Source organism: Pygoscelis adeliae, unplaced genomic scaffold (genome assembly GCF_000699105.1).
Source record: "Pygoscelis adeliae isolate BGI_AS28 unplaced genomic scaffold, ASM69910v1 Scaffold1000, whole genome shotgun sequence".
Classification (NCBI taxonomy): Eukaryota; Metazoa; Chordata; class Aves; order Sphenisciformes; family Spheniscidae; genus Pygoscelis; species Pygoscelis adeliae.
The window spans coordinates 231,556-243,598 of record NW_008823952.1 but is presented as its reverse complement, the minus strand read 5'-3'; positions in this window follow the sequence as shown (position 1 = coordinate 243,598).

Here is a 12,043-nt window from a genome sequence, read left to right as displayed (position 1 = left end):
AAAGAAAGAAAGAAAGAGAGAGAGAGTTAATGCATGAAAATCAAAGCATGAATTGTACAAAAAGAGACGAACAAATTCCATGGTAAAAAATAGCATTTTCTGCTTTTTTAAAGAATAATCTCCTTTACGAAGTGTTACATACCTACCAGTGCATCATGAATAACTACTCCAAGCCATCCATTTTACCAGACACCTCAGACAGAGCAGAAGCAAAACCTCCCATCCAAGAGCGCACGTTTTCGTCGCGCGAGGGTAGGAGCACTATTATCCCTATCTAACAGGTAAGAACCGAGGCCCAAAGCAGCTAAGGACCACAGATTCGGGAGCAGAACTGGCGGCTGAACCCAGACTTCACGCCATTGCCCAGTGCACAAGACCGTCTTTATGGCAGTGTTCGTGTAGCCTGTGCCTCCGTCCCAAACCTCGCTAACAGCTACCACAACGAACCGTGTTTTTACACGACAGCACCTCACCTGCAAAGGAAGATTGACAGGTAAGCAGAAAGAAAATCTCATGGTAGAGCCCCCCACCCCAGCAGACACGAGTCAGACACCCATCGTCCCCACTCATTGGCAATTTCGAGCACGTTCCACGCTGGTGCACCAACTCCAGGCAGTCGTGTGCTCTCATTGCCTCTAATTAGCGAGATGTTAAGGTTCGCTGCTTTATACAGAACCTGTGGAATGAATCATGTAAACGTGAGGCAGAATCGATCTCATCTCTCCATCACCAGCCTTAAAATACAGACCCGCTATTTAATCTCCCCGCTAGCGAACATGCACATCAAAAAGCACCGGGAGAATCACACGCAGCCATCTGGAGAGGCAAAATTAGAACTGTGGTTGCTTAATACCAGCACACTCAATGCACCTACTACTCACTCAGCTTGAAGGAAAAAAAGCAATTTGTGTGCACTGAAAAGCTGAAGCCCTTTCCCTGGCACCATTTTCCCATTTCACGTTCCCTCCGGGATGCTGCAGCATCCGGATGAACCCCAGACCGCTGCAGGGGAATGGAGCAAAGCTGGACTCACGGCAGGCTCGGTCGCCGGCACCAGCCCACCGTTTGGCACAGCCCCGAGCCTCCCGGAGTCCAACACAAGGGAATCCACAAGGGCTTTCTGCCAACGCAGTCGCTGTGCTTCCCCAGGAGACTCGCTCTTATGAAATTTGTCATTTCCCTCCTAGTAAGTGAAACAATGTATTTTAGCTCATTTGGCTAAATTAGACTATTGAGCAGTAAATTATTTGAAAAGGAAATCAAAATCAGATTGTGGCTCAGCACCGAGTGAGAAAGATTAGTTAGCATAACCACTAATGTATCTCCCAACAAAAGCACTTTAAAAACAACCCTGGACAGCTCTTAAATTGCAGCATCAAGAATTAATGAACAGATTACCTTGGCATGATAACAATATTCTAAAAGGCCTTAAGTTTTTCAAAATTGCAGAGTACGGAGTGGTCAAGGGACACCCGCTTTTAAGAACCAGCTGCCCCTCCTTCCCTGACACCACAAACTTTCCGAGACTCACGTACCATTCATTTTTAAATCTCCTTTCACTGCCCCTGCAGAGGCTTCGGAGCAGGATTCCCGCCACACTGGGATGCTCGCGGGCTTCAGTTGTGTCCCTAGCACAACACTGAGCCCTCAACTCTACCACAACTTTTAAGCAATGAAATCTCCGACGTGACTGTACTGAACATTACGTGGGCACAAGGTGAGCTGGACAAAGACAGAAATTCCACAAAAACCCCACGCAGTGGTTCTGTGAGGTGACTCGGTTTCATTATGCCTCCGTTTCTACGTGGGACAAACCACTGTGCAGGAGCCCTGTGGTTTGCTCAGATACAGCTCAGCAAGCCAGCAGTAAAACCATTCTTCACGGGGAGACACAGGTACGTGCGTGCTGCTTCACAAACGTAAACCAACCCAAAGACTTTAGACCTGCACTGGAAGAGCAAGCCAGGCTCAGCCGGGGAAGGTGGCCATAAACTGCTCTGTCCGGAGGGTCAGAGACCGTTTGCCTTGGCACGCTGCAGTGACTACATGGAAACGTACGTTTTCAATAGCTGTTTCGCAAGGATCGACCCAGAAATTTGGCATTCCCTCTTGTAATATAAGCTGTTTCATCCAATGATCAGGGCAACCGCCTACCAAACATGAACCCCACGTTCTGCTTGCCGGCTTGGTCCTTCATCTATTACATCACCTTACATAAGGCAGCTCCTTGTTTTCTCTTCCATGCTCTGCCCAGCTTTCTCTTTTTAGACCTCAGTGCTTGTTGAACTTACTCCTGTCTATAAAGCCCATCATACCTGGGCCTCTCAGTACAACCGTAACACAAATAAGGTGCCGTACATTCCAGTCCGCTCATCGATTCCGACGGTTCCAAGATCCGCTGCTCCAGTTCCCCTGTGTATCTTATAAAATCCTGGGTAAATCTCCGCTTGGCCTTGTCAATAGAAAGAAGAGCGCAAAAGCCAAAAAGTGTTTGGCAATTTAAAACCTTATGTTAGTTTTATTTTATGTTGCTGACGTATTAAAACTCAATTTCAAAATGGCTGCACGCTCTTAAAATGTTTGCTGGTTCAGGTCCAAGAACATCCTTAAGCCCTTTTAAGGTCTGCTGAGGCAAAGCTCAAAACTCAGAGGAAGGTGATACCTGGAGAAAGGCATTTTGCAGTCGTCTTCTAAGAGATGAAGTTTGGTTGCACTTTCAAAAGTCTCAGTTTGTTGTTGAAGAGCCGTGAAAAAGGCTCTGTCCACTTTAGTTTTCTTAAAGTTGGCTGGGAATCTACGCTTTACAGAAACCTTAGAAACAGTCCTCATATAAAAAGAAGTAACATCACAAAAGATAAGTCTTCTCTAAATCAAAGTGCAAAATAGCGCATTTAAAGAAGCTGTGCTGGAGAGCATGACAGACTTGATCAAGTGATGGCAAAAAGCATTCCAGTTATATGAAGATTTAAAATACTCTTGCTTCATGCAGGTTTTACATTAAGCATTTCTGTAATGGCTGAAAAGTGAGGAGGAGTGGGCAGAAGATCTAAGAAGAAAACAGCTTTATGAACAGCCTAAGAACATATGGAACCATATTCCTACGGTGGTAACTGATGACTGCCTTACTCTCAACGTTAAGCAAGAGAGAGCGACGACTTTCTGATGACACCCTGAGCAAGTTACTTTAACATAGCTATTTTAAAAATTAATTTGCAGGGAACTCTGGCACCCTGTAGGCTGAAGAAGTATATACAGAATTAAACGTCAATGCTAAATACTTTTCAAGTCTGTTTTGGCTCACAGAGGTGTACTTCCTAATACAGAAAACACATTATTTAATATTTACTTTTCCATCCCCCCCAAGCGGGGACAAATTTATTCTTTCTTAGTCACTTATTCTTCACCACTGAAAAGCTTATGGGGAAAAAAGTATCTGCCACATTTTGCTCTTGCTTTAATCTCTTGTTTCAAGCCCAACATAGGAAAAACTCTGGATATTTTTTGAAATTTATCAAATAAAACATTCCTGAAAGATATATTTTTAAAAAATAAATACTGTTCAACGTGCAATATTGAAAAAGCGATCTGGGTGTAGGTTTTAACGACATCGCAATCTGCCTATGTAAGGAAATTCATTCTGCCTCAGAAGCGGAAATGATTCTCCTCCTTTCCACTCATCACCAGTGGGCTGCAGCTATTTAGGTGACTGCAGCAGAGGTTCTCTCGCCTCCCGGTCCGTGCCACACTCGGCACACCCTGATCACAGCATGAAAGCTCTACTTGTTATGGCAACGCTTAGGACTGGATGCAAGTAGTACCGTTGTCTGTCGTCTCATGGAAAGCCGTACAAACAACTCCGTTACACTTTGCCTTCCATCCAGCACCCAGAAAGGACTGGGGAAGACGCCTGACGGGGATTACACTCTCCCTTCTCCATTCTACCGTGACACCAGGGAGGATAGCTAGGAAGGGCACGCTTACTTTTCCTGCTCCTTTTAAGCCTGCTGGAGAGATGGAGCAGAAGAAAAAATACCATTAAACATGCAAGACCCGGAAAAGGTAATTAGCTTTTGAAAGTAAGGATAAAAGGCTGATGTTTGAGATGGTCCCGATTCTTCCCTCTGTTTCAGTGACTTCTCTGAAATGCAAAACCCATTAACGGTATCTTGACCTTGTAGGGCCATTACCTTGCCCTACAGAAGTCATAAGCGAAGGCTCCTTGAAGCACATGCTAGAGCCAGACGTGCCTCCCGCAAGCTGGTCTCTCACATCCCTGTAATTTTCCTAGGTCCACGCAGTCAAGGTGACATTCTGGACCGGAGGGCCCCTTTCCAAACCGTGCATGTGACTTGACGAAGTTGCAAGTCACTCCATTGGCACATACGCACTAGAAAGATCCTCAGGTGCTCATCTGCAAGCTATAGGTGACCTCAGACAATCCTACTCCGGCCTCAGATGTTCACGGATGCATAGACAGCCTTCTACAACTGCAGGGTTGATTCTTCCATTGAAATCAATCCACCTAAGCTTATATATGGTCTCAATTCCCAGAATATTCAGGGATCTTCTACTACCTCGTAAATGGAGCCACTGCAGGAGCATTAGCACCGTGACCTCGTTCCGTAGCAAGTACGAGATTCACACTGAGAGAAATGGGAGTTACTTGAGGAAAATGACCACAACCTGGCAAAAGTCACGTTCAATGGGAAAGAACAGGGCGAGGAGTTGTTTAGTAGGAGTGATAGCCTAGGCCATAAACGGAAGAAAGAGAGGTCTGAAAGACAGGACAACATTAAGAGAAAAGGAAGTACTAATGGGGTTGCGGAAATAAAAAAGGATGATGGTCCTTACCTCTTGCTTAAGCAAACACTGAAGGAAGACTAGACTATGAGGCAGTCAGCTGCTTTGCTGTCATTGCTAGGGCTGCTCCGTAGGCAGCTTTCCTGAATTTTGTTTGCACATGTAAACAAGGAAGTTCACGTACCTGCCTTTTGGGGTTTTTAATTGAAATATTTCAGGTTTCCACAACAAATACCATGGGCAAGTATTGCTTCTACCACGCGCTTCAGGCCAGGAATTGGAAGGTGATTACTGTTTGCAAAACAAAGAATCATGAAAAAATTCTCTCTGGTACTTACATAAAGACAAAAAGGAGCTAAATTAGCTCCAAAATCTGCTACCTGTGAGCAAAGGGACTTTCCCGGTTCTCCTAAGAGTCATCACTCCCATTTTGCAAAATAAAACCAAGCAGAGAAAAGAGAAGTAGCTCGCACAAAACCATCGCTTGCAGGGCTGGGCTCCGAACCCAGGAGTTTTGACTCCCTGTGCCATGGTTCTGTTTCTAGGTCACACTGTTTCTCCTTTAAATATCAATTAACAGGCCATTGGAAAGTTCAGCTTCTCAGTTAAAATGCAGTTTCAGTCTCCTTAGATAAACCAAGATCACTGTGTCCTACTGCAAGGAAAAGCAACTAGCTGATTTGTTCCTATGCCGGCTGTACGTCTAGCTTTAAAAGAAAAGACCTATGATGCAAAGCCTTCTGGCAAATGCTGGAGAGGGGGAAAAAAAAAGTCTTGGAAAACTTCCCATGATTCAAGCAGATTCGCAATTCCTGATGATTCAGAGAAAGGCCTTTTTTAATAGCCTTAAAAAAATTCTTTGTGGGAAGTCACCGACTATTTGAAGCAGCAAAGAAGTAGCACACACCTAAGCTATCGCCATACCGAAGTGGATGCAAAAGAAACAGAGCCAGTAGAATGTTAATCCAGCGTTTATGGGAAGAGCAAGGCTCCTTTCACAGAACAGCAAGTACGAGGTTGGCAGGGCTGTGCGAGTTTGTCTCCCATCTCCAGAACCTTCCCCTCCATCTGCAGCTGCTCCAGCTCCGCGGAGAGCTCGCATCTCCGCACGGCAGGCACACCGAGCGAGCAGAAACTCTGCAAGCGGCTACATGCAGAAATGTACGGCTCTCTTCTGGAGACGTGACAGATGCCTTCAAAATTGGGAATGTGGCTTATTTTTCTCTAAAAATGACAGATTTATTAATAGCGTTGTGTTGGGAGGCAAATATGGAGACAGATAAAGCGTGAGGGCTAACGGGGTTCCCTTCTGCCTCCTACTTCTGGTGGAACGTTGAGACAACCAAGAAGCCTTTGCCCAACGCTCCAGGACACGGCGCTGCCCACTGCCCTTTCAGCACTGCTCACCTATTTTAGCTAGAAAGAACGTGGCCCCGTTCCCCCACGTACACTGTCCATTCAACCACATGAACACAAAGAGGGCACAAAACACTCCTGCTTGGATTTGCAGCGACATTTCGTGACGCCTACTTCGGCTGGGTGCAAGTGGCCACGCACAGCCAAAGAGATCCTCGGAACTGCTCTTCAGCTATACGTCTCTCTTTCCCAGCCTGCCCACCCCAAAGCCAGGCAACTCCAGGTTTGTTTAATAAAGAAAAAGTATTTGTTTAATGAAGAGAAAATGTTTCTGAGGGAGAACGTAAGCTACCTTCTTAGCAGCAACAGCAGCTGTCAATCCATTTCCTTAAGTACAACATCCACCTGACCACCAGTCTGCCTGGTATTCAACACATACACAAATCACCGTATTTCGAAGCCCTGTTCTGAGCTGGTACCTGTACTCCTAGCACCACCGACACAACAAATAAGCATTAAATTCACTAGTGTAAATGCAGAAAAGAATGATCAGTGATACCCAACGTCAGCAGCAAATTCAGTTGATTTCATGTGAATAATGCCCTGCCAGTCACAGAATCGCTTCTGGGTCTGGCAAGAAATGTCTGCCCCAACACAAAGTCATAAAACATTTTGTTACCCATGACAACTTACTGATCTTACATGACAGCCATTCTACCCAAGTTTTGAATGGTCACATCGCAACTGTTGTCACATATACGGTCAAACCTCCAGCTTCTCAAGTGGCACAGCTAAGCCTGAGTTATAGACGGTCGTTCTCTCAGCTTATTCAAATTAAATTTCTATCAAAGAAAGCAATGAAATTAAATAGTAGAAAAGAACCTCAGTTTTAAGTCATCTAGCCTTCTAAGAAAATCAATGATCATACTCGTCCGTATTTCACCAGTAGAAGGTCCCTCCCCTCCATTTCCAGCGTAGTGTTTGCTTACTCACCACTTCCCTCACGACACCACTTCATTTCTTAATACACCTCGGCACCCATAAATGCCCCCTGCCATACCACCTTAATTACACAGACAAATGTTTTAAAAATAAAAATTATGAAGATGAAAGCAAGTTAATTAGTTTATCTCACTTCTTTTTTGTCATGATTCTATATCCCACTGCTTCATAACGATCAAATTCAGACTGAATTCCATGCAAGTAATGAAATACACACTTAAAACTGTTACCGTTACCCCTCAATTAAATTCTTCTTATCGCCCTCATGGTTCAAATTGGCACATTAGCACAACTTCATCTATTTTTAGTTTCCAGACCTTGTTCTCCTAACTCCGTCCAAGCAGCTGCTTCAAGATTGATCATACAATCTCTATTAAACCTCAAAGAAAAATATATAACAAAACAAAACAAACAAACAAGCCCCATCCAAAGACTCCATTCTTTGTCTTCTACTTAAACCATACCCAAACCTGCAATTTCCTAAGAAAAAGGCGGTTTAGCGACGTCTTTCTTGCAGACTCACTTTCTGGGTCATATAATAAGGGTCAAAGTCCTCCAGTGGTACAGCAACCAGGCCTTTTGGGATGTCCCCGTAGATGAAAGGCAAATTCTTCCCCGCCTCAAGGTCACTGTTTGGTTTTGGTTTGCTGTCTTCATCGTCATCCCGGTGGCTGCTGTCTTGCTTTGGACGCTGCTTCTTTTTTAATTCTGCAATGTGTTTCTCAATGTTAGCCAGGGACTCCGGAGTGAAGGGTTTAAAACTATCAGGGCCTGGTGGTGCGAGCAGCCGTGCTGCCATCTTTTCATCCTGCAGCAGCTTCTTTAGTTATGTTGCACCCCGGACAGGTCAGCTCTGCAGGAGAGCAAACAGCACAGGCAGAACAAAGTCAGTCACTGCAAAAACAGACAGACAAGCATACAGCATTGAAGATCCAAAGGCAACTCTGGTCTTCAAGCCCTCACAGAGTGAGGCAAGCAGACCTGCTGCTTTTCAGTCCCAGTACAAGCTACAGGCAGACGCACATCAAGTGCTGGACACCGGGTGAACCTGCCCGTCCCTGCCCGCCGCGCCGCTTCACCCAGGCTTAGCCACACAAGCAGAAACGGCACGCAGACCTGGCTCCCCAACAGCCACGCTGACGGCTAGCCTGATCTGGGCGTCTCCTGAACACAAACGCTATTCTAGACTACAGAAACTCTTCTGAAAAGCAACTTTATCAAAAAAAGCAAAAATTATCCTACCAGTCATTGCTCTCTAGCAAACTGATTATTAGACAAAAATTCCAAGCCAGCTCTATTCCCAGGGTCGGGACAAGGTGTTCAGCCTTGTCTGAAAAGGGTTGGGTATTAGGACACTCCTTACCCTGCTAACAAGGCATTTAGCAAAGCACTCCCCTCAATACAGCACAAGGGAGGAGTAACTCGGGGCTGGGTTTATGAGAGAGCGCAGTAGCCAACATGCACGGAATACGCTGAGCTCTTTTGCAAAAAAAAAAAAAAAAAGCTCCTTCGTGCCCTATCAGATATTATTGCAGTTAAGGAGACGTTTCCTTGACGCCTTCAGCATGCATTGGAATCGGTGTGCCAGGGAGCACGCTGAACGCTTCTTTAGGTAGGACCAAGACTTCAGGGGGCTCACCTCTTTCCACTCCGGAGCACGCCACATCTCCACTACGGGAAGTCAAATCTCACCCTTTCGTTTTACATATATATAAGTATCAGGGTTTCTATTCATTTCAAGCCCTAAGAATGAAATAATCTTAAAAGTCTTTTACCAAGTACAGTAGTAATTTCTGGAAGTTACATTTCTATAATATGTCTTCTTTGCATCAGACGCAACGCAAACGAGCACTTCTCCATGATACAAAGAGAAGAAAAGGGAAGCGGACGAGGTAGAGAAGCACGGCTGAGGAAGACCTCGCAGAGCTTCCAACCTGCCAGGGAGCACAGACCTCCGACAGGATTTTACACTGTCCCTACAAGGAGCACCTCGCTCTCTTCCCCCCACTCCTACAAACGAGAAGAGCTGCGAGGAAGTTCGTTTATCTGAATCCAGCCGCCTACAAACCCTCTGCAGCTTTGCACCTTTTGCCAAGCTCTCGGCTCGAGAACCAGCAACAAGAATATGTTGCATTTCTGAGCTACTGGTACCTCTTCAAGCTTTTCACACTCCAGGAGGAGGCCGAGAGAGGAGAGGAATTACAGAAACCCTGCACTGATGCAACAGCACTGCAGTACTGCAGGCTGGAATACAACCCAGCCCTGACACGGCTTGGCACTTCAGGGAGGAACCCAAACACCAAAGTGGCAACGAATTCAAGAGGAAAGGCAAAATAACTACAAAAGTACGGCACAGAAAGGATCCAAAAGCTTGGCGGGATAAGGTCCCTTAAGTGAGGAAAAAAGATCATCAGTAAGGTCAGATCTTTTAAGCTAACACGCACACAGCATCAAAATACGTATTAAAGATCTGGAACCTCTGAAAGAAGAATGACTTTCAAATTCCTTGAAAACTATGATAGAGGACTGAATCATTAAAATTCAGCTATTTTAGCATGATGTTAGCCACCAATGGTCTTTACAGCCCTTGGCTTTGAAGACTGTACCGTATTCACGTGGGAAGAGTTCACAGAAGCCAGAGACATCACCAAAACGGCGGCACGCTCCCATCCGCAAGGACGAGCTGGGACACGTTTGCCCAGCCTCCGCAATGGGCACGCTCCGAAACCGAGAATCACAACTCTCCGTGGATTGCAGTGGACTTCACGAATAAATACAGCACAGAAATAACAGTCTCCTTTCTTTTAAAAATACCTGGAGAGCCCAGCCTTTAATATAGTACCTGGGGTATTTCCAAAAGGCAGAACATCTAGTGCAAAGCGTCCGTCCAAGTGATTTCAGGTTATTCCTTGCGACTGCCTCACTCTAGCTGTGACGCTGCCATTTACACACTTTCTGAGGGCTCCGATTCACATGCAAATCTGAAGCTGCATCACACGTGTAGAACTTAAACCCCGTTTCCATCTCAGGTTTTATTTGGAGGTCCAAAAAACTTAAGTATAGATCTCCCTCCTTGTGTAACTACTCAGCGTAGCCTGGGCTGGGATTCTTTTCATATAAACTTGACCAGGTATTTCTAGAGTAATAACAACAGAGACTCAAAAAAGATGGCAAGAGGGGGAAAGAAAAGCCAGTATCTTGGTCACATTATCTCTAGAAACATCACAGAATAGCTTGCTGATATTAAGGAAAAATTAATTTATTCTATTCTTGCAGCATTTGCATGCATTTAATTACCAAATTTCCCACATACTGTGAAACTATATAGCAGCATTGGGGATGTGGTCTAATTGAATGGCACAGATAAATATGTAAGGCCTGAATTTAGAAACCAAAGTAGCTCAGGGACACAGCATCAAAAAGGGGAAAAAATGAAGGCACAAATGAATGCCTGATTCGTATGCACAGTGACACAACCGGCAACTGGAACCAACCAACTCATCTGCTACGTGGCCGATTAAGAAACAAAACAAAGCCAATGAAAAACCGAACAATCTCCCCCCCCCAATCTGGTGCTCACCGGCACGTCACAGTGGCTTTGCAGAGATCATCCATTAATAAATCAAGACGTGCTCTGATGCCACAGCGATAAACCAGGTTACAAGTTTGCCTCACGCTCCTTATTCTCATGGTGTTCACACACGGCGCAGACTGTTCGGCGGCTGAAGTCACAAGCAGCAACTGCTTTTGTTTCAGCATTTGGTACTTACTCGTAGGGCTGTAACTTCCTTGACAGCAACACGTAATAGTGACCTGGGGCTTTCACTTCTTGCGAAGTTCTTGCCTGTCCTGACTTCAGTTGTTTTCCCGGTAAATTATCCCATATTAAGATAATGGACAAAACTAGGATGTGAACTGAAAGGATGGGGATGGAATGTTTCTTTAACTCCTGAAATCAGACCCGTACAGCAGCTTTTATATCTTCGACAGCACACGTTCTTACGATGACGGGTTGTGCTTTGCAGCTCCAACAGCCAACCCCTCACCTTTACCTTTACTCGGCTTACACAGACATGACTACCCAGGACATCTCAGAGCGCTAGTTCTATTTAAAAAACCCCAAAACCTACAGAGAAGTCGCTTGGAACGCCTCGGTTACAGAGCCCCACCAAGCTCTCCAGGCTCAGGTGACAGCGCAGAGCAGGCTGTACAGAGCCATGCGACCCACGCACCTGCGGCCCCTCCTGCCTGCAAGGAGCAGCGGTTAAAACTGGGTGTGTGGAGCATTCCAGTTGTTATGGGAGCAAAAAATGGTGAGAGTATCGAGGACTGCCGCTTTCAAGATTTACTGTTTTTCTCAGTAGGAAGAAAAGAAAACCTCAATAACAACAAAAAATTTTCACATGAGGATACAATACTATTTCTTCAGCAGACGTCAGCAGTCACCACGGGAGGGGTTTTTCAGTATTCACTGGAAGAACAGAATGAGTTTAGAGTGCACGAACATCTGCTAAAAAAAAAAAAAAAACAAACACAGAAATCCCCCCCAAACCAGCCACACAGAACGAGGGTGTCAGCACATCTGCTTCCCGGGTGAATTCAGGCTCCAGTCTGCCTATTTCGGTAAAACTTTCCGCTGTAGAGGCCTGTGTGGGAAGCACAACCAAGAGGGCGAGCTGGTTTTCATTCCTTTTCCTTTTTTGTGTATTTAAATTAGTTACTAGAGGGTATTCAAAAAACATCGGGCATTATCTAATTATTTGATTTTTTTAAATAAAACTACTACTTAAAGACCTTTACTAAAATTAGTCTTTACCCACATGTTGACTGAATGAACAAATATTAAACTACCTTCATCCTGAAGATCTCAGGATTTAAGTAGCAA